Source organism: Thamnophis elegans, chromosome 7 (assembly GCF_009769535.1).
Source record: "Thamnophis elegans isolate rThaEle1 chromosome 7, rThaEle1.pri, whole genome shotgun sequence".
Lineage (NCBI taxonomy): Eukaryota > Metazoa > Chordata > Lepidosauria > Squamata > Colubridae > Thamnophis > Thamnophis elegans.
Window position 1 is genome coordinate 26,529,473 of NC_045547.1, and position 25,094 is coordinate 26,554,566.

General features: G+C 37.5%; 1 protein-coding gene and 1 pseudogene across 2 annotated transcripts in view; both read right to left on the reverse strand.

The window, feature by feature from the left end:
• Positions 1 to 25,094, reverse strand: part of SYN3 (synapsin III) — a 178,712-nt gene that overhangs the window by 70,578 nt on the left and 83,040 nt on the right. The window lies entirely within an intron of this gene.
• Positions 18,723 to 18,885, reverse strand: LOC116511914 (annotated as a pseudogene).

A 25,094-nucleotide genomic window follows, 5' to 3' on the forward strand; every position in this document is an offset into this window, starting at 1 on the left:
CTAAGGCATCTGTTCTGAAGAGATTTTAAAGCCGCTTACGTCAGAAAACAGCAGATTTGAATCAAGCTGAAAAAATACAGTAGGGAATGCATTGTGGGCTGGGAGTCAGAGGAAGATGATTGTCATGTGTTGTGCACTGAGGAAATAGTGAGTGGCTTATATTGGCTTTGGGCCAAGCAGGAGGAGTAGATTTCCCCTAACAAGTATTTTACCTTGGAATGTTGTGTGACGCTGAGCAAAATAGTCCTTATATAGAGATTGAATATTGTTGCCCACTCAGGTTAGCTGTATAGCCTAGTTTGTAATCAAGAAGTCAGACAGAGAGAGGACATTTGTAGTGTTTTTTTTAAAAACAGCTGTAGGAGTATTAAAAAGGCAGGTCATTTCTCCAGATAACCTTTAAAGCTTTAGCAGTGAATATATAAGTATTGGTTTGGGGATAGGCAACATAATATGCTCTGTTGTTGAACTTTAACTCACAGCAATCTTAAAATGAGGTAGTCATGAGGGATGAGTCCAGCAACATCTGGAAAATGTATATTGCCCATCCCGTTTGAATTATTAATGTTTACTGTATAAAGTTAGGAAATGATCTTAGCTCTTTTTCTTGCTTGCAAAAGGTCTCAGGATGAATTCTGCCACTTGAATCATTACAGAAAAGCAATACCGAAAGGGATGGTCAAATGTTTGCTTTGGGACAATGGAAACCACTATTCAAGGCCATACTCTGTATGGCACCAGGAAGAATTGCTCAGATAAGCTTAGTGTGAGAGAACGGTAGCCAGGTTTTGACTTGGTAAACTAAGTTTAGATGCATTAGTAAGACAGGAGGCAAAGCAACTCAGGCTTTGAGTGATAAGTTTTGCTACCTTTATTTATCCGCACCCGAAACAAAGGGGGAAACTAGAGATTAGCAGAAGCTGGCTACTTCATCTTTCATTTTATTAAAGAATTAAAAGTAAACACTTTGACTATTAACTTGCAACATCAGATCTAATGTATGAAGGACCTCATAACTGCTACTTTCCAGATGACAATATGCTCAATAATATTAACATTTTATAAGAATAGAAGGAGGTAGCCTGTTTTCATATGCATTTAACCATGGCATAATTAATAAGAATTCTTTTGTTTGATGAAGGTTGTAGTTACATTGTCCAAGCCCTTGAGTGACGCAGCCTTAAAATGACATTTGCTGTACTGATATAAAAATAATCTTTATGTTTTATTCCAACACTATTCAAAAGAAGAGCCTCACAAAGTACACATTCTATTATGTTTTGCCACTCATTATCTTGAAAGCAAAGCCATGGGACCATAATAGGGTGTGATCATAGATATGTGTTGTGACTATGTTTAGTCTGGTTGTGTTTAACATGGGTTTGTAGCATTATAATTTGGTCTAGTGCAGGGGTCTCAATCTAGCAGCCTGTGGGCCAGATGCATCGCACCTATCCCAGCTCCGCAAAGGGGAAAAATGTTGCGATACGTTATATGATGGCAACATGACATGGCAAGTTGGTCTAGTGGTTAAAGCACAAGACTAGAGACTGGGAGATCATGAGTTCTAGTCTTGCCTTATACATGAAAACCAGCTGAGTGACTTTCTCTCAGCCCAACTCACCTAAATGTAGAACCTTACTTTTTCAACATTGCATTCCATTTTGTTAGATAGTGTTCAATGTTCAAGTCTGTCAAGTTCATCCTGTATCTTAAGCCTACCTTCTGGAGTATTGGCTATTACTGTCAGCTTGATGTCACCTGCAAATTTGATGAGTTCCCCATCTATCCTCTCATCCATGTCATAGATGAAGATGTTGAAAATTAATAGGCCTAAAACAGAGCCTTGGGGTATTCCATTGCATCTACATTCTACTCTCTATGTAGATGCAGTTCCACTGAGGATTATATGTTGAGTATAGTTGTTAAGCTAGTTATGAATCCATCTGGTGGTGATGCTGTCTAATCCACATTTTTCTATCTTATCAAGTAGGAGGGTGTGGTCTACTTTATCAAATGTCTTACCGAAATCCAAGTAAATTATATTGACAGCATTTCTCTGGTCTACTATCTTTGTCACTTTGTCAAACAATACAATAAGATTTGTCTGGCATGATCTATTTTGGGCAAATCCTGTTGACTTTTGGTTATGACTTTGTTTCCCTCTAGGTAGTTGTATATTCTTTGCTTTATTATCTTTTCCAGGATCTTCCCAGGTATTGAAGTCAGGCTGGTAGGTTCTGTAGTTTCCTGGATCTATTTTTTTCCCTTTTTTGAAGATAGGAATTACATCAGCTCTTTTCCAGTCCTCTGGTAGTTCCCCAGTGCTCCAGGATCTTTGAAAGATATAGTTCAGTGGTTATGAGATCACGTCTGCCAATTCTTTCAGAACTTTGAGGTGTAATCAATCTGGCTATGGTGATTTGAACTCGTCTAGGCTGGACAGGTGCTCTCTTACCATTTTCTTGCCTATTTTAACTTGTATTGCTAATCTGTTTTTTACGACACTGTTTTTGATAGTTTGGACTGGGTTTTTTTTCCTTTTGTGTAAAGACAGATGCAAAAAACAAGTTAAGCAGTTCTACTTTCTCCCTGTTCATTGTCACCTTCTTGCCACTTTCTCCCATAATGGGCCATTATGGTCTGTTGTTCTCATGGGCTATTTCTACCCTGATATCTTCCATTGCATTTCTTTAATTCACATTATTTTAAATGATGGATGTCCAAATGTGTGAGGGGAAGGCTTCTCAACCAGCCCAGGGAAGCCCAGATAGATTTCTGAAGTCAGAACTTTGCCATTCTTGCAGCAGTGTCTTCATTGGGGGATGCTTTCATTGCTCGTCAGCGAGGTGTTGAAAAGAAAGCTAAATCATTATAATAAGCAGCATACTCACCAACCATTTGACAGTGACATGAAAGAAACACAATAGAGACAGGACAGAGAGTGGCAAATGAGATAGAAAATGGTTTATCCTGAGTCAGCAGAAGGGAGAGGCTCTGAGGTCACAACTGAATGGAAGCAGTCCCATAAAAGGTAGGAATGACACCTGAATACACATCCATAAAAAACCGGCATTGTAAGCTTCTACCTAAAGATGGTAAGAGATTGCAGCTGATCTCAGGACCTACTGAAAAAATATGTGGGCAGGCCTTAGTCTTCAGATGTGCCCAGCAATTTTATCTATATATCAATAACCTCAAAACAGAAATTACAATGTCCAAAAACATTTGCTTACATAAATATCAAAATTAGGAAAAATATAGTTGTGAATTTAGAACCATTCTTGTGGTTAATCTTAAGAATCATTGAACAGATATCCAACAAGTATCTCTTATTCCTCTCCTTTTACTGTTGCAAAAGAAGCTTATTTGTTAATAAAAAGTACAGTTCTTAACATTTTTTTTAAAATACAATTTTCCATCTTTATATGCCCATCAGGTCATCTTCCTTCTAGAAATCTGGATATGAAAAGGATAATACGACCCAAAGTATCTCTAAATCATTCAGTCAACAGACTGCATGATAAAAGCCAAGAGAAAAGTGCCTGGTACAATTCCATAGGGTTTTTATCTCATGGCATGACTGTTGAATAAAGTATCTGGAATTAGCTGGAAAAAAACCCTAAAAACCTCATACAGGACATGATTCAAAACTTGACAATGGGAACCTCTTGCAATGACTCACATAAACTCTTGTTTTCTTTCTTATTTTAGGGACAGAACAACAGTAACATGGCCAAAAACATGTGTTTCCCATCATCAAGGAAACCTCAGAACTGACTGCTGTGGGCAGTGCATGCGTATGTCCACGTGCCAAAAAGAAAATAACATCAGCCAAGCGTGGTGGAATGCCTTATGTTTGGAATGTGGGATCTGGAAGTTTTGGCTGGAGGCAGTTTTTGACTAATTCACATTGTCAGCGTTACCACCATTAGCAATAGAGGGAATTCTTGTCTCTGTTAAAGATGCATGTTAGAAAAGAAATCAGATGAAGATGTGGGCTTTGGGGAGAGTTTTATTAAGGAATTAAGTCTTTCTCTATATGTAGACACACACACACACACACAGACATTTTGAACAAAGGCATTGGACAAGATGAGAAAATAATGGGAGTGAAAACTAAAAAGAAAAAGAAAACTTAAAAATTGAGGAGTTTTGCTGATGATCTAATTTTGATTTTACAAGAGCCTCAGAATGGTATTGAACTCTTAGTAAGCTGAAGGACTTTAGTGCATTAGCTGTTTTTAAAATAAATAAACAAAAACAAAGATGTTGGTTAAGAATAGGAACACACGGGATCAAGAGACTGGTGGAAACATCTGGTTTTAAAATTAAGAAAGCTAAATATTTAGGGGTTAAGTGACCGATGTGAATTTTATATTGGGGCAGAAGAAGCATGTTAAACTATGGAACATAATTTAAAAGACTTATTAAAGTGGAACAAATTACATCTGCTGTTGGGTAGAATTTCAGTGACTGAGATACACGTTTTACCTAAGATGCTAATTTTTATTTCAAACAATACTGACATTGACAACGGTTGTGCCATTCAAACAATGGCAAAAAGATATTTCTAAATTTATATGGCAAAATTAAAAATCAAGAATTAAATATAAACTGTTGCAAGATGTTTAAAAAAGAAGCAGGCTGTGATTACCTGATCTAAAATTGCATTTTGCTGCTTTCTGTCAGGGACAGATAAAAGAGTGGGTGATTTTAGGAGGTTGTTGGAAGGCAGGATTTGAGATTTGGATAGCATGCCTATTTGGATGGCATAACAAAGTCAAGGTTAATATAGATTTTAAAAATCATTGTATTATGTGTGCCATATTGAGTGTTTTGGACAGGTGTAAAGCAAGACTGTCCCCCCCCAAAGTTACCCTATGGTTGTCACCAAAATGTCTTTTTAAAGACATTTTAGACATCTCTGGTAACATTGCACTGCTAACCAGGGCATACAAAACCTTTGCCAGACCAGTTCTCGAATACAGCTTATATGCATGGAATCCACACTCTATAACAAACATTAATATAATCAAGCAAGTCCAGAAGTATTTCACAAGAAGAGTACTCCACTCCTCTGCTCGCAATAGAATACCTTATGCCACTAGGATTGAAATTTTGGACCTGGACAACCTAGAATTATGCCGCCTACGGACTGACCTAAGCTTGGTACACAAAATTGTCTGCTATAACATCCTAGCTGTCAATGACTACTTCAGCTTCAACCACAATAATACATGGGCAAACAATAGATACAAACTCAAAGAAAACTGCTCCAAACTCGATTGCAGAAAATATGACTTCAGCAACAGAGTGGTCAATGCCTGGAATGCTCTACCCGACTCTGTTGTTACATCCTCAAACCCCCAAAACTTTAACCTTAAACTGTCTACCGTGGACCTCACCCCATTCCTAAGAGGTCTGTAAGAGTGTGTGCATAATCACACCAGCGTGCCTACCTTTCCTGTCCTACTGTCCCCATTTATTTGTACTCATGTATATACGTATACCTGCTTATAGGTTTAGATGTTATATTCATACTTATACTTATTTTCTCATACATGCTTGACAAACCAAAATAAATAAAATAAAATAAAAATAAAATAAATAATAGTGACATGATCCTGGTTGATCTATTTTGATTTATTGGCTTTTTTCAAAGGAGAATCTAAATTAAAAACAAAAGAATTGGAAACAGAAGGTCTAACAACCTTTCTTTCTGAACACTTTTTATGACAATATTCACTGGCATGGACTGTCTTTTTCTAAGATTTATAATGCATCTATGTAGGGCAGCACTGGCAAAGCATTTCTTTTCAAGTGGGAGTAAATAAAACTTGCATGGGCTCATACTTGCTCTGTGACTGGCTATTTGTAAGAATTTTCCTTTTCAAATGTTTCTGACAGGATAGTCATAACTTAGTTTCCTATGGGATACTTATGAAATGTTTAAATGGCCAGTCAGATCAACAGCAAATGAAGATAGCCGCCTTGTGTCAACTACCTAATCGTTTGGACTTTCCTTTTCAAATAGTGGGGCGTGAAGGATTTTGGGGAGAAAATTGGTATTAATGGAAATTGTTAAATGCTACCATATTTATGTGAATTCATGAGGTTTATGTGTGTATGGATCTTTTTTGTTAAAAAAGTGGATAAGTGCAAGCATTAGGCTTCTGTTCCAAAAAGGTAAGATTGAAGTCAGAAAAAGGAAGGTATGAATGGTCAATGATAAAACTGAATGCTGTTTTGCACTATTACAACACGGGATAAGAAGCTTGTATGGCTCTATGAGCAATAAGCAAGAATTGTTTTAGAACTGATGATGAGCTCAGCCTTATATATCACTTAGAAACCCATAAATTGAATCAGTGTATAAATCAGCAATATGGTTTTCAGTTGTAATCTTGCAATGCTATCAGATTGTAAAAATTCAGATGATCACTAGATGGCAGCAAAGAGAGACTAGCAGCTATTAACTTGTCCCCATCTAATAGACACAGGATTTATGCAGCTCAGATCTGGAAGGCCAACCTTTTTCTTTTGCTGAAGGTTCACTTAGTAGCATCAACAGTCTACCTTGGGCTCAATAACCATTCCTTCAGCAGTGCTAGGAGGATTGTGGGAAACTAAATTGGTGAATCATGGTATTTGGTGCATCATGACACAGTGGTTAGAGTGCAGTACTGCAGGCTACTTCTGTTGGTTGCCAGCTGCAAGCAATTTGGCAGTTCAAATATTACCAGACTCAAGGTTGACTCAGCCTTCCATCCTTCCGAGGTGGATAAAAGGAGGACCCAGATTGTTGGGGGGCAATATGCTGACTCTGTAAACCACTTAAAGAGTGCTGTAAACAGTGTGAAGCGGTATATAAGTCTAAGTGCTATTGCTATTTTGCAAAGTTTTAAAATGTCAGCTTCTACCTGCTGGAATGGATCTGAAGTAAACAGAACTCTTGCTTTGCTTTCTGGTGTGCAGCAACATTTTAGTCTGAAATTGTCTTAGTCATTATAATCAAATGGCACAAGTTGTACTCTCCTTAAATTACAAGAGAGAAGAACAATCATTCCTGTCATGCAAATAATAATGCTAGATAATAAAGACTAATCTATGCAGAATAATGACAGATTGTTATGTTGTATGGAATAGCCTTATTTCTAGATGGCAATAAACTAACACAAAGCAACCTATAGCCTGCAGTGGAATCTAGGAATGATTTGTTTTGGAATGTGTCAAGTGCTGCAAAATAAATGTTGATATATAGCCAGTTGAATTCATAAAGCTAACTGTGGTGGCAAGGGGAAGAAGTTGTCTTCAAACCGTAATAAGCTAAACTACTTTTGCCCAACGAAAACAAAGGTTTGGTGAGCGGTGGCTTGACAATATGTTCCTATGGATTGAAGCAGAAGGAATGACATCAACTTAGAAGTCCAGCCAGCAGCCCATGCTGTGCCAAAAGTACTCAATGTCTTGTGTGTATTTCCCAAAGCATAAGACAAAAAAATATTGTTTGACTGAATTCCAAACATGCCAATGGTGAGTTTTCCATCAAGCAATAGCTTGAGTTGCTTGCAGGGAGTGTTGGGCATTATAATCCCAACATATTACCATGTTTCCCTGAAAATAAGACCTCTCCGGATAATAAGCCCAATCGAGCTTTTGAGCGCATGTACTAAAATTAACCCTCTCCTGAAAATAAGCCCTCCCTGAAAATATTGCAACACAGCAGCAGCCTTGAGGTAACCATACTCACAGTCTCCTGCACCTCAAAAATAATAAGACCTTCCCAAAAATAAGGCCAAGTGCTTATTTTGGGGGGGGGGAGAGGATGTATATATAATAGTTCCTTTGGCATCTAATTGTGCCAGATGTGACCAATTTTGCCCTCGGCATACTTACAAATCACATTGGCCCCAGGGTTTGCAAAGCTAAAATACGCTTCTGTTTTTCAAAGAAAGAATAGAATGTATGAAATATAATAATTATGCAAGCAAGTAAATCATTCATACAAGAGGGCATGAGGGAGGAACAAAAAGGACAGACTCACTGTTGTGTTCATCAGACATGAAAACAAAGCAATATATGAGCTGAAGGCTGATTATTCAGTGAAAAAAATATATTGCTTGCATACATTAGCCTGTTGTCACAGCCTAATGTAGCAGCTTGTAGCTTGTGGGCTTTTTTTTTTTTTTGTATGGTAAACTTGAAAAAGCCTGGAAACAGATAGTCTACAACATCCTGTGCCACACCTGGTAACTTTAGCATCACCTCTCTTCAAATGTTTGCCCCCTTTTGGTTAGAATTCGGGCACATTTATTTATTTTCCATTCAGTCATTATAATCTTCAGCAGACGGGAAAAGGCTTAGTAAATGATTGGTTCTTTGTACTAAGTCCAAGAGTTTTAAAAGCAAGCTCAGTTTTCCCAGAACACATGACATTTCCTATTAATTCCAACCCACACTTTTTTTCTGTCTTTTTTCAAAAAAAGAAATCTTTTTCCACAGCTTGCATACACTGAGGATGAGAATATTTGTACAAAGATGTTGGCACTCAGGATATTATGAGTGTGAAAGATGTGTATTTGCTTATGCTCTCTTCTAAGAACTGCAGTTCCAGAAGATCTTAGTTTCTCCTGGCAATCCCTCTTGAGGACACTGATAAAAAGAGCCAGACAGCAGGTGAAAGGGACATTTTTGTTGTTGTTAGTTGCGAAGTCGTGTCTGACCCATCGCAACCCCATGGACAACGTTCCTTCAGACCTTCCTGTCCGCTACCATCCTCTGGAGTCCATTTAAGCTCATGCCTCCTGCTTCGGTGACTCCATCCATCCACCTCATTCTCTGTCATCCCCTTCTTCTTTTGGACCATAAAAAATGACCCCGATATCTTAGGATGTAGAAATTTCAGAACATGGGTGAATTAATGACTTAAGCTTTTACCCCCCCAAAGAACATAACAAAATCAATTCCAGCAGCAAGGAATAGCATTGAAAACATTTTCTGAGTATTCCATATATTGATATTATGCAGCCATGACTGGCTATGACTACAAATTAGGCAGCCAAAGATGGAAAGAACACAAACAAAATGATCTAAAAGTAACTTTTCAAAACATCATTTTTTGGGAAAACAGGCCAAAGTTTGAATAATTGGAAGGAGAAAGGGTCCAGACAAATTATGCTAGAAAGTGGAGCTTTCCAATAGCATCTGCTCTTAAATGAAACCTCCAAATGGTAAGAAGAGCTTGACAGTGCACCCACCAACCAAGGAGGTTGTGAACTGCCATTCACTAGACTTCCAGATGCTAGAGTTAACTTTAATCTGGAATTCTACATCTGAGGGTTAGAAGTGAAAATTGTGTTTGAGAAAGGAAGACAAATCTTTGACCTCATGATGTTTAATCTGCCATATATTCCTCTCCAGGGCAAAGTATACGTAGGACCCTAAGTCAGCATCTGGAACCAAAACTTAGTTACAAGCATACTGTATGCAGAACAGTAAAGGTTACCCTCCCATTCTTGGCTGTCAAAGGATTTCTGAGGGAAATGAGACATGAAAGTAGGAAAGAAAGCAGCCTTTTAGTATCATTTATCATCCTCCTCTGTGGACTTCAGTGTTGGGCTCTGAGATAAGTGTAGAAAAAAGGTACTAGCCACTGAATGTCTTCCTCGATGTAACAACACTTCCTACAGCCTTGGGAGTAAAAGAAGATAACTTTCCCTTCAGCTTATTAAATGGTCTTGGGTCTAGCATTGGCTAATTCTCCAGGGTTTGGGGAGAGCCAGGCCATCTGTTTTTCATTTGTTGTACTTTTGCTGGAGCCTGTAATTGCTCTTTGAACCTACTAGAGCAGGAAACCCCTTAAAATGCTGACAAGACAGGGACTCCATTTTGAAGGCAGCACATTCCACAGCTCCTTTCATCTTAAAAGGCAAATAACTGGTGACTTCTCAAGAGTTTCAGGTGGTATAGGGTTACGTGCTGATTAGAAAAATCCATTTTGTCACTGAAATTATTAATATGAGCTACTGCTATGTTTTTGGAACTGTCATCTAGGATAGGAATACTCAGCTACCTTGTCTGGCAAACAGCCTACTTCCTGGCCTGTCATCTCATTTTTCTAAGCTTACTCCCTCAGTAGCTACTAGTTCATCCAACTTAGTCAGTATATTTCCAGTTTTTATTGCACCTTCAGATATATCATTTTTTTAAAATTGCTGCTACATATAAATTAAGATAGCTTTTATGCTGATAAATGGTCAGAATTTCACCAGAATTTTACAGTCCAGTCTCAAAACTGAGCACATGCATTCACCTTGTCACAAGTCAGCAAGATGAGGTGAGATAGTCAGCCTTGTGATCATGTCAATAGTCAGATAATCCAGAATCTGAATAATAATAAAAATCCTTCAGCAAGACTTTCTTCTTCTACTTGGTGTTTTCCTACAAGTACAATGTCCCCTTTTTGGGATCAACTGATTATTGATCCATTAGTTGCAACAGGAATTGACTGAGTGGCTTGTTGCCTGAGTCTTTCTGAACCAGAATATCCCATTAAAATTCAATATACCATTAAAAATACTGGCCTAATTGAATGGAGTCATTCCAATACTTGATAATTCTTCATTTCCCAAGGACACTGTTGAGTTCCTTTTCTAGAGCAAATAGTTTTTTCCCCAATCTCTAACTAATAATTACAGCACGTTATAGTTGCTGGAGACAAAGAGAATGTTGTTGTTGTTGTTTACTTATATTGTGTTTCTTCACAATACAAGAGATTTGGCTTACAACAAATTTCTGTTATTGTAATGAAATATGCCTTAGGACAAGCTGCAACCTACCCATAAAATAGCAAAAAAATAATAGTAATAATCTAAAATTGTTACACACACACGCGCACACACACACACACGCACGCACGCACGCACACACACACACACACACACACACACACACAGAATTGCCATGAGTGCTGTAAGAAAATTCATCTGTTGCTGAAATAGCCAATCACAAAATACCAATTGGGGGACACTATTACAATGAGCTCTGCAAAATTTTCACCTCTAAAGCCCTTCATGGTTCCAAAATTAATATCTAAGGGAGCACTTCCCCAAAATCTTGTGTGGGAGAGATTGGTGGTTAAGTTACATTTATAGAATATAATAAACAAACAAACAAACAAACAAATTAATAAATAAAGTGCCCTTCCATTTTCCCTCTTTAAAAGAATGTCACAGATCTAGATGTATTCTACAGCTATCCCATTGGTGTGGAATAGTATCCTACTCCAGATTTAGAAAAGTGATTATTGTAACAGGCCTTCCTTTGCCAGTCTAGCTTGTAGGTGTTATTGATTAACCTTGGTATTGTTCCTTGATTTTGACTAGGTAACTACTCTTTGTTACTATTTTGCTTTATGGGGTTATGGTATCTCTTTTGTCTTGACTTTATTTATATGAGCACTGCTAAAAGCTGGTATTTGAAGCAGCATAAAGCAGAGCCAAGGTGGCGCAGTGGTTAAATGCAGCACTGCAGGCTACTGCTAGATCAGCAGTTCAGCGGTTCAAATCTCACCGGCTCAGGGTTGACTCAGCCTTCCATCCTTCCGAGGTGGGTAAAATGAGGACCCGGATTGTTGGGGGCAATATGCTGACTCTCTGTAAACCGCTTAGAGAGGGCTGAAAGCCCTATGAAGCGGTATATAAGTCTAAGTCTACTGCTAAGTCTATTTAAAAGATAAGTGCCAGAAATCCTAGAGAGGATTAAAGGATCCTAGCAGGGAATTAAAACGTTGCTACAGCAAAATCAAACCTGTGGGAATGGAAATGCAGCAATTATACAAGTGGTGGAAAATGAAGTGGAAATAGGCCTGTAGGTGTGTGGGGGTCTGTATGTGTGTGTGTGTGTGTATAGACGAAAGGATGGATGGATAATACATAGATAATTTATGTGCACTGATCACTACAAGCCTCAGAAGATAAATGAGATAAAAGTCAAAAGAGGTAGAGTTCCATGGAATAGAACTGAGATAAGTACATAAGGAGAAAGTTACTCATTTCAGTTATCACGAAAGAAAAACTGCTTACTCAGAGGAATGACTTGGAATATGAAGGAGGGACTGATTTTTCTTATTTAACTAGCTAACGTAACTGCAACTCCATCGCTTGACCCATTCTTAATGGCGAGAAAAATAATTTCAGTTCTGGGAGCTTTGTTTTGACATCTCATGGTTAACCCACATGAACAAAAACAATGGCAAATGACAATAGCAATAGCAATAGCAGTTAGACTTATATACCGCTTCATAGGGCTTTCAGCCCTCTCTAAGCGGTTTACAGAGTCAGCATATTGCCCCCCAACAACCGGGTCCTCATTTTACCCACCTCGGAAGGATGGAAGGCTGAGTCAACCTTGAGCCGGTGAGATTTGAACAGCTGAACTGCAGAACTGCAGTCAGCTGAAGTAGCCTGCAGTGCTGCATTTAACCACTGCGCCACCTCGGCTCAAAACTAACACTCTGTCATATTGGTTAGCTGACTACTACTCATGTAAACTGATAGTGAGTTATTGCTGCCTAGCAGTATGAACTAATAATTTCAAATGGAAAAGAAAGCAGCAGATATTTTTACGTGCTCTACATTGTGTTGAATTAAGAATAGGAGACTGGAAAAATATAGAACGTGCCTCACGCTAGTTGACTTCCAATATTTGTGGCAAGGAAACCCCAATTAAAAATTTTGCTTAGGCAATACTGTCCTGGATTAGATGCATTGGCAGTCTTTGACAATATGCCGTGACATATTATGGCCCCTCTATATCACACATTTATCCAGCACTACCCTTGGGTAATTGGATAAAGAAAATGTACTGCTGTGTGTGAAGATCTGGCCAGTGTTCCTTCTGTCAGTGACTTGCTTCTTAAGACATTCAATTTACACTGATGTCACCTAATGCAGTGTTGAAATCATAACTAACCTTCTCTTCACACTGTTCCACCCTCCAATAACATACAAGAAGCATTTCATCTCCACCCTCTAGACAAACAAGCACTTGAAGATTTACTGGACAATGTATGAGCCCTCATTAATGGTAATCCATTTATGGCCTTGGAATGGCCTTCTGTTTCTGAAAGCTGCACCAGGCAAAGCAGTAGTCTTCATTTCCCAACAGCCACGTATGCATCTCCTGACAGGACAATAAAATAACATTATTGTGAGAAGCAGTCTGGATTAGAAAAGATAGGGTGTTAGGATGTAAACACAGGCAGAGTGTTCTATACAGGGATTTCATATCTGCTTCTGTGTTAGGCATGATAAAAAGATTCCACTAAGAGATGCCAATCTCAGGTCTTGTTTTGTGAGGACATTTTTCATTCCAGAAAATTAAAACTGCACAGAAATAAATCTTTTCTTTCAAAAAACAGCCAGTTACACAGAATTCAAAGATTAGATAAGAATACTTTAAAAGTTAACTTTGTTTTCAAGCTTTGAGTTTTGCATTCTTGATCGCCATGAAGCAAATTATGATGGCTTCTCAGGTAAATATATATATATATATATTTAAAAATGTACAATCTCTGCAACAGTGAAATGTATGTATTAATTTCCAAATTCCTTCCCATTGTGGTTAAATGTTTCAGGTATTTAGGGACAGTGTTTCACGCAATGACTTTTTTTCATTGTAGGGTGAAAGTGCTATGATTTCTCACTGAGTGCCAAGAATTTAGACCTGACCGCCCTACTCAGATATATTACTTGGGCAATCATTCACCATTTTTTCAGGCTGGCTATGTATCTGTGTGAAATAACAGTTCCAAAATTCAGACTAGCCCTAATCCTAGCAAGATTTAATGCAACAACTGTTCCTGAGAGGAGATTATGGGATATCCCATTTGAACAAAGATTTTGAACTTGTGAAGGCGGTCCTGAAAAAATAATCAATATTAATGTAGGATAATATTTGTAAGGTTGAAATGTGCTCTTTGAGCTTGGTTGTTTTCTGGCGATACTTTATTAGCATTGATAATGTTATCTAGTTTGGGTAATGAAATGTCTGCAAGAAAACAACTGTTTAGAGAGCACTAAGGACACCTCGTTAACCACATTTTATGTACTGCTTCCATTGCAAAGATGCTCAGTTACAGTAAATGATAGCATATCTAATCTATATTCAGATTACCAATATCACTGAGATCAAATTTATTTACAGTTATTTCTATGTTATCAATGTGATTTTATTTCTCTTAACATGGTTAAGAGTACAAGTTGTTTCACTACTTGTAAAATACATCACACTTGACCACACCAGTTTTATAATTATTATGGTTTCTATTTAATTTGATTTCTTTTTGTTTTTTGAGCTGGTCAACAATTGTAATAAATTGCTACTACTGTGTTGAACCAATATATAGCTGTGATCCAATTTTCGGTCAAATAATATTCTTCTCGATATTTTTTAAATTATGCAATTGTCCTGCTCATTTACATAGGTTTATGTGGATTTAGACATCATCAGCCCAACTCACCTCACAGGGTTGTTGTCATGGGGAAAATAGAAGAAGGAAGGAGTATTGGGTAAGTTTGCTACTTTGAGTTATTTATATAAATAATAATAAAAGCAGGATAAAAATCTTCCTCTTACAACACTCTTGTAATTTTCCACAGCTATTTTTCTTCTTTTGTTTTCTTTTTGTTCACACACATAGAAAAAAAATCTATTGAGGGCTAAAATTGCTGTGTAATACTTTTTACATGAGTAACATTAGGAAGATCTAGTTAGGCCTGAAAAAAGTTGGCTGTCTTTAGTCCCAAGCAAAATACTCTACAACAGTGGTCTCCAACCTTGGCAACTTTAAGACCTGTGGACTTCAATTCCCAGAGTTCCTCAGCCAGCAAAGCTGGCTGAGGAACTCTGAGAGTTGAAGTCCACAAGTCTTAAAGTTGCCAAGGTTGGAGACCACTGCTCTACAATGCAGCCAAGGTCTGAGCTGTTGCAAAAAATACCTGACTGATCATCAAAATTATGGCTGGCAAAGACTTTTGAACAGAAACAATAGGATTGTTATATCAGGGTGACTTCTGTATGAACAACTGCTCATTAGTATATTTATTTATGGAAATATCCAGACACACACAAATGCACACAACCTGTATTGAAAATGTGGATATCTGTGTTTGCTTTCTTGGCATCTGTTTCTTTTTATGTACACTGAAGGTTAGAATATTTTGTTATCTCAAGAGCAAAGCCAACATGGTTTGAATCATGTTGCTGCTTCAGCTACCCTATCTAAAAGGAAAACTAAAATGTTCTGCCTTTTCAAGGTCATCAGAAGCAAAATATATTGAAGGTTGGCTTCAAAATGATAAAGTAGTTTAAAAGGGAGATAGAAATGGGGTGAAAACTATGGCATGTGGAAATCTTCCAAGTTACAAGACACTAAGGGAAAGTCTGGGCAAATCATTTTCAAACACACCAAAGACTACAAGCAATGGTGAAAAACTGTTTTTTAAAGTTAATGCCCTATTGTTAAATTTATAGATTAGACAAGGAAAGAAAAACCATAAATAGAGTTTCCTCTATATGACTGTATTACTAATGCAAGACTTCCACCCTTGGGACCAATGAATAATAATTAACTGATCACCATGATGACATAGTCCCAGATGGACTTAATCTTAAGGCTTTCCAGCATTCTCTCCAGCTTAGTCAGCTAATTTTCTATCTACTTACACAACCATGCTAGTTACAGTTATATGTTCCCATATAGAGAAGGCTTTTTGACACTAAATAAAATATAAACATGTCATGAGACATGTACTTCTTCTCTGTACAAGATGGAATTATACCATAATTGTGCAGAGGCAGCCATGCTATTAGACAGAATAGAATGTGAAACGAATAGCAGTCAAAAGATTGTAGAAAAAGAAAAGAAAACTAAATGTCTTAGGCAGATTGGAAGGCTTTGACACACACATTTGATTAAGTTACTAGTCTGGTCAGCTTTTGTAAGGCACTATCTTGTCTGTTTAGGAGAAAAATGCATTCAGCTAGGTCTTTTAGAAAGCATATATAGGTAGTCCTCAATGAAGTTAATTGTCCAGTGACCATTCAAAGTTTCAAATGGTTTGAGAAAGTTGCAGTCATCATAACATTCTTGCAATCACATGATTCCAACGACAATTCCAATTGTCAACTGACTTGCAATTTATAATAATTGCCCTGTCCTGCAGTCATATGATCACCATTCTAAAGAGGAATTCTGTCATCTGCACCTCTATAACTGTCTGGTTTGGCACTGCAACCAATCAAGACAAACACAGACTTCAATAAGTAATTAGAACTGCAGAAAAAACAATTGCCACCAACCTGCCTTCTGTTGAGGACCTATATACTACATGAGCCAGAAAGAGGGCTGTGAAAATATCTACAGATCCCTCACATGCTTGAAATAAACAGTTTCAACTTCTGCCCTCAAAACGATGTTATACAGCAGTGCACGTCAAAACAACTAGACACAAGGACAGTTCCCCCCCCATGACATCACTCTGTTAAACAACTAATTCCCACAACACTGTCAAACTATATAAAAAAGGTAGTATTACCATCATTACCTATTACCTATCTCCTTATCTTCTTATGATTATAACTTTGTTGCTTGTATCTTATGATTTATATTGTTTACTTAGTATTCTAGTATGATATATGTTGATTGCTTATTTAGTGTACATGACTATCACTAAGTGTTGTATCTAATGTTTTATGATGAATGTATTTTACAATGACTATGTTAATGATTTATCATTATTGTTGTATGTACATTGAGATCTTATGCACCTGAAACAAATTCCTTGCATGTCTAAGCACACTTGGCCAATAAAGAGTTCTATTCTATTTGTGACCTCTGCTACCAGCTTCCAACAAACTCAATAGGAAAGCCAATAGGAAAGCCTAAGTTGCAAATGGAGATTATTTGATGTTTTACCTAATGACCACAACTGGAATTTTCAAAATTGCCATCATAAGATGGTGTGGTCATATGACATTGTGCTTTGCAGCCATGTTAATTACCATTGTTAACCACGTCTACAATTCTTTATATAAATATTACACTTTGGACAAAGGAATAAGCACTGTTGTCAAGCACCTATTAGTTGTAGATAATTATAGTTTCCCCATAATCTTTGCAAAGTCTGCTTTCTATCTTGACCTAGCTCGAAATGTTGGCAAGAAGTAAAAAATATAACTATGATAGAATCTCCAGCTGTTCCATATCATGATTATTTTTATATCTTTGTATGGTGAGTAGTCTAATAATTAATTCCATAGGCATAATGGCAAAAATTGCCTCTTCTGCTTCAAAAGAAAACAGGCCAATTTCAATTCTTTCTAAATGGCATATTCCATTATTTCAGATCAGCTCTTACATATTATAGTTATTTTACTGACATAAAATATTTAGAATTGGGTGAGGAATATTTAGAGTTGGCTGAGGTAATTACAGTTATCAAAATAGTTATCTGGAAATGAAAAAGATTTTCTATAGAAACAAATCTATTGCTTTCTTGGCAAGGTTTTTCAGAAACGGTTTGTCATTCCCTCCTTCCTGAGAATGAGGGAGTATGATTAGCCCAAGGTCACCCACCTGGTTTCATGGTCATGGTGGAATTAGAATGTATGGTTTCCTGATTTCTAACTTGATACTTTAACCATATACCATGGCTCTCATCTCTTTGATACATCTTCCTTATCTTACTGGCAGTGGCTGCTCATGTCCCATTTGAAGAAGTTTGAATCTGTGGGATGTTCTGCTTTTAAAGAATGTGCTCTACAGATTTTGTCCCTCAAAACCTATAAATAATCTCTATGCTATTTTTTTAGATGGATATAATTTCAGTGCAAACATTGTATTCCAGTTGCATAATCCTTGATTATTCAATAACTAGCTAGTCATCCTCATGGCTCCTGAAATCGCTTCATGTTCACATTTAGGTGCACTGGTTATAAAGCAAGCTTGTCTTGGATCATCTCTGATCAACACCCACACAGATGTTGTCATTCACATAGTTTGGTGAGCTGAAAGCCAAAAAAAATTGGTATGAAACGGAACAGCCCAATCACATGTTACTAAATTAGCAAAGAGAAAAAGAATGCTGAAGGACACTGTATTAAAACAACTAAACTCCCACTCATTGTATTCTTATGTACGAAGCTCTTTTTTCCACCCATAATAACTTGAGCAACACATGGATCTAGTCAGGAGGAAAAAATACTTGTCATTTTTCTTCTTTTTTTAAAAAAAAACTGCAGTCATGTGGGCAGGAAGTCCTAATATAGTTATAGACATCCAAATGGAAACAGCTCACAACCTTAAGCTTTTTGATATGATGCATTTGCACTTATAGAGAAGGATGCTTCCTTCATATGGTAATAATTTTACATATTCTCTTTAGTAGGATAGGAAAATTTGTACTGGGTTATTACAGTAGGTAAAATTCAGTATGGCTTCTTTTTTTCTCATGCTTGTCTTTTCAGGATCTTATATATTTAAGCTGATATATAGCTTTTCAGTGACAAATAAATAGGTCTGTGCCTACAAAATTATTTCGAAGAAGCAGTTTGGATGTCCAGCATCTCTCATTATAGTACTTTTTTGAAAAAAAAAAAAAAAAGCTGTGGGCTTTTTCAGCTTTAGGAGTTGCTTCAAATACTGCTTTAACAATTTGATTTATTAAAATAGTCACATCTTTTTCACACTCATGCAAAAGCCCATCCAAAAGATAAGCATGCTTCAATGAATAACAGAGGAATTTTATACTTATGTTCAATTAGCAATAATCGAGCCTCGGATAAACCTCATTGGCTACGCTACTGCCACTGCGCAAAAGCAAAAGTTTATAGGTCTGCCAGGAAGGGCAGTCAATTTTTATGTAGGCTTTCTCTTCCAGGACTCAAACCTGTCTACCATGCATGCAGTGGCAAAATTCTGTGGTCTCAGAATTATAGCTGTCATCTTGTACCAATTATTTGGACATATCCCTAACAATTTCTGGACCATTATATTTACTCCCACACTTACTGGCTTTTCACCCACATAAACCAGGGAGTGACCCAAACAGTTTGAAAGCATATATGTATTTTTAATGTTAGTACTTTTATATTTTAATGTCAGTACTTTTTTTTTCAATATATTGTAAAAAGTAATGTCTGTTGCTTGCCTTTGACCGTAATAAAGATGATATTATTATTATTATTATTTGCAACAACATAATTGTATCACAGCGGCCAGTTGGTTCGCCGGATTTGGCATTGATTACTAGTGGGGCCCCACCCAGGGGCCTAGGACGTCATAACGTATTTTTGTAATATGCGTGCAGTTCCAAGCAGTGCTGCTTTTTGCATTTGACTGATGGTGATTTTGTCAATTTTTAACTGTTTTAAATGTAATTCCAGTGCTTTTGGAATAGCATCCAGTGTGCCAATTACTACTGGAATTACCACTGCTGGTTTGTGCCATAATCATTGAATTTCAATTTTTAAGTCTGGTATTTCGCGATTTTTTCATATTCCTTCTCGTGGACCCTGCTATCACCTGGTATTGCAATATCTATGATTGTAACCTTATTTTTCTCAACCAGTGTGATGTCTGGTGTATTATGAGCCAGTATTTTGTCCGTTTGTATGCGAAAATCCCACAAGATCTTGACCATCTGATTTTCGGTGACTTTTTCAGGCTTATGTTCCCACCAGTTTGTTGCTGTTTTAATATTATAATTTTTGCACAAATTCCAATGGGTCATTTGTGCTACTGAATTGTGCCGCAATTTATAATCAGTCTGCGCGATTTTTTTACAGCAGCTGAGTATGTGATCAACAGTTTCATCAGCTTCTTTGCAAAGTCTGCATTTGGCATCATCAGAGGATTTTTCGATTTTGGCCTTAATGGCATTTGTGCGGATAGCTTGTTCTTGAGCAGCCAGGATTAGTGACTCTGTTTCTTTCTTTAATGTACCTGCTGTTAACCATAACCAAGTTTTTTCACTTTCCACTTTACCTTTTATTTTTTCCAGAAATTGGCCATGCAATGCTTTGTTCTGCCAACTCTCCATTCTTGATTTTATCACATCTTTTCTGTATTCTTGTTTCGTCTGTTGGACCTTCAATAGATTTTTGTTCTTTACTTTGATTAATAGATGTTCTGCCTGGAGGCTGTCAGGGTCTGGATGGGAGTGAACAAGCTTGGACTCAATCCCGACAAGACCGAGTGGCTATTGATGCACCCTCTTAGCCTGTGGGGTGAAATTATACACCCCTCAGAGAGGGTCCGCAATTTGGGTGTCCCCCTGGATCCGCAGCTGACGTTAGAACATCATCTGTCGGCTGTGACCAGGGGGGCCTTTGCCCAGGTTCGCCTGGTGCACCAGCTGCGGCCCTATCTGGACCGGGAGGCCCTTCGGATGGTCACTCACGCCCTTGTCACCTCAAGACTGGATTACTGTAACGCGCTCTACATGGGGCTGCCCCTGAAGAGTGTTCGAAGACTGCAGTTGGTCCAGAATGCAGCCAGGGAAGTGATATTGGGTATACCTAGATACACCCATGTTACACCTATCCTCTGCGAGCTGCACTGGCTCCCCATTGGTCTCCAGACATGCTTCAAGGTGCTAGTCATTACTTTTAAAGCCCTACATGGTTTAGGACCTGGCTACCTGAGAGACCGCCTCCTGCCATTTACCTCCCAATGACCAATGGGTCACACAGATTGGCCCTCCTCCGGGTGCCGTCAGCCAGTCAATGTCAGTTGGCGGCTCCCTGGGGGAGGGCCTTCTCTGTAGCTGCTCTGGCCCTATGGAACGATTTTTCCGTAGAAATCCGGACCCTTACTACTCTTCCGGCCTTCCGTAAAGCTACTAAGACCTGGCTGTTCCGGCAGACCTGGGGCTTTTGATCAGTATCCAGCCCCACTCTAACAGTATGTATGGTGTGAAATTTTAACCTTTGTATTCTTATTTTAATTTTTATATATGTTTCTTTATCTTGCCTGTAAGCCGCCCAGAGTCGCAAGGGAGTGGGCGGCATACAAATGTCAATAAACTCAAACTCAAACTCATCTCAGTTGTTCGTTGCCAATGCTTTTCTCAAAGTCATGTATCCACTTTGCTTCCTTACTGTAGTCCTTTGCATTTTCCCACAATTCTTTCCAGAATTCAACTGTGGCCTGCTTTTCTGGTTTTTCACTTTTGGTGTCATCATTCACATTAAGACTTTGATAAAAACGCCGTTGGTCTGATCGAAATTGCTGATTTTGTTTATATTGGATGATTGGTGCCTCATATCTTTCAATTTTTCTAGCTGTTGCTGTTATCTACTGTTTTACAATCTCTACAGCTTCATTCATGTTTCTTGTATCCAATCTATATCTTCTGATTAGCTGATCTATGATTTTACTGCTGCTGCTGTTGTTGTTGTTGTTGTTATTATTATTTAAAAAATCTGAAGCATTTCTTCCAAAAAATTTCCATACAACCATAGCCTGGTAGGACAAATTATCGAAATGGAACTGATTCCGGAACCGGATTAAAAGTCTTCTAAGAACTAACCATGGCAAGATCTCCAAATCACATTGCTTCCTATAAAGACCAAATTAAAATATAATAAACTTACTGCACTTGTTTTTCTCTAAATACAAGAATAGTATCATAGATACTTTATCTTGTAGACGTGACAGATATTTTCAGATGAAAGAGAGAATAAAGTGCTGATATAGTGGAATAAACTTGACCAAAATAGAAATGAACCAGATCATTTTTAAATATTTTGCAATAATTTATTGCCTGTGATTCAGAGTTAAAACTTATGTTTTGCCTGTCAGTTCCTAGCATGACTAGTCAAAAGGAATTCAAGCAACTAGAGTCAGGCAGAGTAATGAAGTTGCTTCAGGTGGCCAAGGCTGAGAGTTGGCAGGAGACTATTGGAAGGGAAAGTTGTTTGCTACATTGCTTGTCTTATAGTCTGTGTTTTTCAGGCTGGGATATGGAAACTATTGCCTAACCAGATAATTCTAAATTTATTATTTGTACAGCATTAGTACCTAAACTGCCCCCCAAAATGCAAATCTGGCCTGAAAAGAAAATAATTAATGGAATGATATCTCAAACATAATGCTTGGTATGATATGAATGGGATTTGATGCCCAAACAAAGTCTCACAAACACAGTCTCTGACACTCTGTGGTGAACTTGTTTGTGAACCTGACTTCACATAGTCTTGTGAAAACCGGACAGAAGAAGAACTGGTCAAGATTTGTTTTTGCTTGAGGTACTTAAAAGATACTGTCCTTTCGCCTGCCTGTTCTGCATACTGAAGCCATGGTTTTCCAGAAGAGTGCCAAGATTTGGCTCCACCAATTAGCCTAAGAATGTTAAACAACCATGGGTTGGCTGGTGACTTGAACTTTATAGCCTTTGGAATGCTTTAACTTTGATTTTTACTTTTACTTTATAATTTTTAACTGCTTTTAACTCTGTTTTTAATCTGTGATTTTATTTATGTGTTCATATTGTTTTATCATGCTGTTGTAAACTGCCCATAGTTACTTAGGTGAGCTGGGCTGTATAGAAATTTAATAAATACATACATACAAGCATATATATTGCGCTGAATAATGAATTGTCCTTGAGAGATGGATGGCAAATACCAGGCAAATTTGGTGTGAGCAGCAAAGATCACATGGTGGCAAAAGTTGTGTCCACAATACCTCAGTGCTGCTGTCTTCACACTAACATATATGAACTACTGCTCTGTCTCATTCTTGTAGTCCTATGTATCACTTCACAAATTTAATTCACTCTTCTCTAACCTGTGACATACAGATGTATTGAATGTCAATTCCATCATTTCCAGCCATCATAGTCTTGAGGAAAATGGAATGGTTTGTGGTAGCAAAGAAGAAGAAAAAGCATCCCATAGAAGGAAGTCTCATTAGAAGAGCTGTGAGCACTGCAAGTTCAGTGCTTCTCATAGCACTGTTTTTTTCACTAAAGAGTACACCATCCGCCATGCCTTTCAAAACATTCGTGGAATATGACTAGCCAACTCTTCAGATGATAAATATTAAACACGTGGGTTTTCAAGAAGTACAAGCATGATACATCAGTTCTAACGATGTTCTGTGGCAGTTCACCTATCAAAAGTACATTTAGGTAATGCAAATATGACAATAAATACATTTATTCCTCCATGGCCTCACACTGGAAAAAAAAATCAGTTATAACACTGTGTTAGAAACATTTGCTGAAGTGATAATAAAAGCATATTTTTATTCCAGGAGTTTCCTGCTTTTAATTTATAAGCATAACGTTAATATATTTTATTTTATTAATAGAGGGCTATGAAAATATCTACAGCCTCCTCACATCCTGGACATAAATTGTTCAACTTCTACCCTCAAAACAAGTGCCATATAGAGCACTGCACATCAGAACAACTAGACACAAGGACAGTTTTTTCCCACATGCCATCACTCTACTAAAGAACTAATTCCCACAACACTGTCAAACTATCGTGACCTGACAAATGCGCACCCGACAAAAGTGCACCAACAAATGTGCACCGACAAAAGCGCGCTGACAAAAGCGCGATTAGGGTTAGGGTTATAACGTTGTTTTCGCATCCCACTATGTTGTTTGTTGATGGCGTGCTTTTGTCGGCACGCATTTGTCGGCATGCTTTTGTGGGCGCAATTTTGATGTTGCGGTTTTGCCGGGCATGCATTTGTCGGGCGTGCATTTGTCGGGCGCGCATTTGTCCATGAACCCAAACTATTACTAAGACTGTGTTACTATTATTCTTCTTATCCTTCCAAACTATTACTAAGACTGTGTTACTATTATTCTTCTTATCCTTCCTATTACCTATCTCCTCCTACTTATGACTATAACCTTGTTGCTTGTGTTTGTTTAGTTTCCTAGTATGATTTGATTGCTTATTTAGTATCCTATAACTATCACTAAGTGTTGTATCTTATGATTCTTGATTGATGTATTTTTATGTACACTGAGAGTTTATGCACTGAATACAAATTCCTGGTGTGTCCAATCACACTTGGCCTATTCTATTCTATTCTATTCTATTCTATTCTATTCTATTCTATTCTATTCTATTCTATTCTATGCATGTTTGGTCTTTCTGTTCTAGTAAGCATTCAATATAACACCAAAAGTGGCCCTGCATACAAGCTACCTGTCCCATTTACCTCTTAACTTCCCTAGCTATGGTTTGGGAATCTACTTACATTTTACGCTAAATTTTAATGAAGGATTTCACCTATAGCAGTGGATTCTCTTTTAAATTTGGCATTAATGTAGAATATTTGGCAAGGCAAAGATCACGGGAAGTTGTTTCAGTTTCCTCTTGATCATTGTATAGATTTAATGCGAGAGAAACAGGAAAAATTTTGAGTGATGTGATATTTGCTTCAGGCTGTATATCTGCTATCCTCTTGTCATTACTCTATACTGTATTTGAAAAATGTAAGGGGGATGGGGAAGGGAAATTCCACAATGATGAGGAAACAGATGCTCAGCTATATGCTAGAAATCTCTGTCTGAAAAATATTAGGCATAATATATTATCCTCAGGGTTATATTGACTAGAGATCTAAATTGAAACAGCCATTTTGTGCACTTTTTATATCAAAATACAAAAGCAAAAATATATAGCAATGTAATACTACGTTCATGAATATTCATAGAAGGCGTATTAAATAATTATACTACAGTTTGAAAAAATAAGCAAAGAAACAAAAAGAGAAAAGGGGAGAAGAAAGGAATATTTTTCTCCAGTTACTAAAAAGTTATTAGCTGTTTTGCAACTGGGCAATGCTATCTTTTAAACTGGAAAACATCTGGCTCATGAAACTGAAATTGAATCTTCTTTCTGGATAAAAGGGGTCTGCAACATATTACTGAACTCTTGTTCATTGTTTTACTCCATTATGCTTTGTGGGTAATCAACTTCATTCTCTCTAGATACTTCCACACTACTATGGGCTATATCACGGGTATCAAACTCACAATAGCACGTTGCTGTCACGTGAC